A 4,090-nucleotide genomic window follows, 5' to 3' on the forward strand; every position below is an offset into this window, starting at 1 on the left:
AGTTAGAACTGGACATGGAACAACAGACTGGTTCCAAATAGGAAAAGGAGTACATCAAGGCTGTATATTGTCACCCTGCTTATTTAACTTCTATGCAGAGTACATCATGAGAAACGCTGGACTGGAAGAAACACAAGCTGGAATCAAGATTGCCGGGAGAAATATCAATAACCTCAGATATGCAGATGACACCACCCTTATGGCAGAAAGTGAAGAGGAGCTAAAAAGCCTCTTGATGAAAGTGAAAGAGGAGAGTGAAAAATTTGGCTTAAAGCGCAACATTCAGAAAACGAAAATCATGGCATCTGGTCCCATCACTCCATGGGAAATAGATGGGGAAACAGTAGAAACAGTGTCAGACTTTATTTTGGGGGGCTCCAAAATCACTGCAGATGGAGACTGCAGCCATGAAATTAAAAGACGCTTACTCTCTGGAAGAAAAGTTATGAGCAACCTAGATAGTATATTCAAAAGCAGAGACATTACTTTGCTGACTGAGGTCCATCTAGTCAAGGCTATGGTTTTTCCAGTGGTCATGTACAGATGTGAGAGTTGGACTGTGAAGAAGGCAGAGCGCCGAAGAATTGATGCTTTTGAACTGCGGTGTTGGAGAAGACTCTTGAGGGTCCCTTGGACTGCAAGGAGAACTAACCAGTCCATTCTGAAGGAGATCAGCCCTGGGATTTCTTTGGAAGGACTGATGCTAAAGCTGAAACTCCAGTACTTTGGACACCTCATGGGAAGAGTTGACTCATTGGAAAAGACTCTGATGATGGGAGAGACTGGGGGCAGGAGGAGAAGGGGACAACCGAGGATGAGATGGCTGGATGGCATCACGGACTCGAGGGATGTGAGTCTGAGTGAACTCCAGGAGTTGGTGATGGACAGGGAGGCCTGGCGTGCTGCGATTCATGGGGTCCCAAAGAGTCAGACACGACTGAGCGACTGAACTGAACTGAACTGAACTCCCTTTCTTATTCTGACCCTCCCAAATCCAGGCTAGTTGAATTACTGTGCATAACACTAGCTCAGGTTGCCCTGTACATCTGGGGCTTTAGAGCTCATTCCTTAGCAAGTTAAGTCCTGTGGACCCTGCTCAGGCCCTAGACAGGCACTGGTTCTCTGTCTTGGCAGGGAGTGGTTTCTTTATCCCTTCAAGTTCCATCAGCCCAATAAGGAAGCCAAAGCTGAGATAGACAGAGCACAAGCTTTGTTCAGTGGCCAAACGGAGAAGCGGGAACTAAGTTCACAGATTAACTTCTTGCCCAGATAAGGAGAGGGATTTAATTTTAAAGAGTAAAGACAAAGGGAGGAGGAGTGAGGCTAATGATGGGAAGGCATATGCATTAGTCTTCTGGGGTATGGAGTGCCACTCCTTTTTATCCTTTTTGGTTCTTAATGTCAGGTCTTAGCCATCAGAAGTCATGTCATTTAATATGATAATATGGTAAAATCAATGTATAATGAGATGCAGAGTCTCTTGGAGGTCAGATCTGTGAACATCTTGGTCCCAGCTGGTTGCATCTGGTTTTTGTTTGTACTTTCCTTTATTATCTCTGGAGCCTTTAGTTTAAAGATTTATATTAACTCTTGCTAAAGGTGGGGGTTGGCAGGTTTTGAGCAAAGACCTAGAGCAGCTCTGGCAACTCTCTGGGTCTCAAGTTCCCATCTTGTCAAGTCAATTCATTTTTTAAAAAAGATATTTTTTGTTCTCTTCTGCTCCTTCTTTCTTATGTTTTTCACATGGGTTGACAAGAAGTGAAATTCAGGGACTCTGTTAATAAAAGGCATAATTTAGGCTATAATCAGTGGTCATCATTGGTAAGACAAAAGTTTATTAGATACTCTGAAGAATGTAAGACCTAATCCTACCCACACAGGGAGCCAGGCTTCTCTAATCAGTTAGCAACCTGCCAGTAGAGAAGACAGTCCTCCAAGAGGCCAGATCAGAAGGGGAAACCCAGGGGAAACTGAAGGGAGATAATCTCAACATCCACATGACATTAGTTGTGCCCACTAAACACTTATTTGATGTAAAAAGATTCTCTACTAGTAAGAGTGTATTCTTTCTGGTAATGGACAAGGCTCGTTGCCTTTTAGATGCTGCAGGGTGAAACAATTAGATAACTAATAAGGACCTACTGTATAGCACAGAGAACTCTACCAAATACTCTGTAATGACCTATATGGGAAAAGAATCTTTACAAAAGTGGATATATGTATATGCGTATAACTGGTTTACTTTGCTATACAGTAGAAACTAACACAACATTGTATATCAAGTATATTCCAATAAAAAAAATTTAAACAAATAAACTTAATACTACTACTTGGTAGAAAAAGCTGGCTCTTGATATGTTTGCAGCAATCAGACTACTTTATGGTGTATAAATAAAAACTTGCATATTGGGCTATTGGATTGAATCATGGCCACATCCTCCAACTAGTAATAGTTTTAGTTGGCATGCACATTCTAAGATTTCTAGCTTTTTGACATTCTGGTATTTTATAAGAGCTGGTATTTTGTTGCTGATGAAATCCAAACAGAAAAAATTAAAATAGCTCCGTAAAACTCAACTCTACTAAGTGTCTTACATAAAAATAACTAAAGAGCACTGTATATGAGCAGCATCAACAGCTTCAAGAATTTAGGGAACATAATTATTTCCAGCTTTATTATACACTATTTATCATTAAACACTAAGAAAAAAATATTTTAAGATGCTTCTTTAATTTTCAATAAATTAAACATTTACAATCTCAGTCAACTTTTACTAAGAATGTTTACAACGCAGGGATTCTTGAACTTGTTAAACTTAGCAAGGATTGCTTTTCAGAAGAAAAGAAATAAAAGTCAGTACATTTTATAGCCCATAGCGTTGATTCTGCAGAATATAGCTGGCATTCTGTTCTAAAAAAAAAAGAAAAGAAAAGTTTAAGTACAGATGGGTATATGAATGTATACATATACAAGTCTATATATACTTCCTTTAGTATAGACATCTCTATAAATGGGCTTCCCAGGTGGCTCACATGGTAATGTGTCTGCCTGCAATGCAGGAGACCCAAGTTTGATCCCTGGATTGGGAAGATCCCCTGGGGAAGGAAATGGCAACCCACTCCAGTACTCTTGCCTGGAAAATTCCATGGATAAAGGAGGCTGGTAGGCTACAGTTCATGGGGTCGCAAAGAGTCAGACATGACTGAGTGACTGAACTGAACTGTACTGAAGTTAGCTTCCCTTGTGGCTCAGACGGTAAAGCATCTGCCTACAATGTAGGAGACCTGGGTTTGATCCCTGGGTCGGGAAGTTCCCCTGGAGAAGGAAATGGCAACCTACTCCAGTACTCTTTCCTGGAGAATCCCATGGACGGAGGAGTCCGGTAGGCTACAGTCCAAGGGGTCACAAAGAGTCGGACATGACTGAGTGACTTCACTTAAGTTAGTAGAATATTGTTTTATATCTCTGGTGTAAATCTATCAGCGTGCATTTAATTTTAAAATTTATAGTATAAGTATTAAGATTAACATATTTATTAAGTATGTGTGGGGGCCATTCAATAGCTACTAAGGGTCTATTGTATCTCTGACACAGATGCGGAAACTCTGGGAGTACTGAAGCAGAAGTCATGTTCTCCTGTCTTTTCACATTTTTCTAGTTCTCTAAAGATGGTAAGCACAACGCTTACAAAGAATTTTTGAATATAGGTTACTTGGAGGACACAAAGGCATTCAGTCTGTAAGTTCTGGCACACTAATGTGGATACTGATTACCAAAATAAATACACAACCTCTGACATATTCTACTTGTACAGTAAATGATGATTAGGTCAATGTCTGCAAAACTGATGATGACTATTGTGACATAGTGTGAGGCGCATACAACATGGGCAAAGAAAATCTGGTCCTAAAATACTAGCATTTTCCATTGTATTAAGTCCTCACAGCCTCTATCTTTGCAGTGTTTATATAGAATATTAACTTATACATTAATCAAATAATAGAAATATACTGAGCATAGATTAATTTGTGAAGATGTGAAAATGACAGAAATTTTCAAACTGAGCTGAATTATGATACACATACCATT

Source organism: Budorcas taxicolor, chromosome 6, assembly GCF_023091745.1.
Source record: "Budorcas taxicolor isolate Tak-1 chromosome 6, Takin1.1, whole genome shotgun sequence".
Classification (NCBI taxonomy): domain Eukaryota; kingdom Metazoa; phylum Chordata; class Mammalia; order Artiodactyla; family Bovidae; genus Budorcas; species Budorcas taxicolor.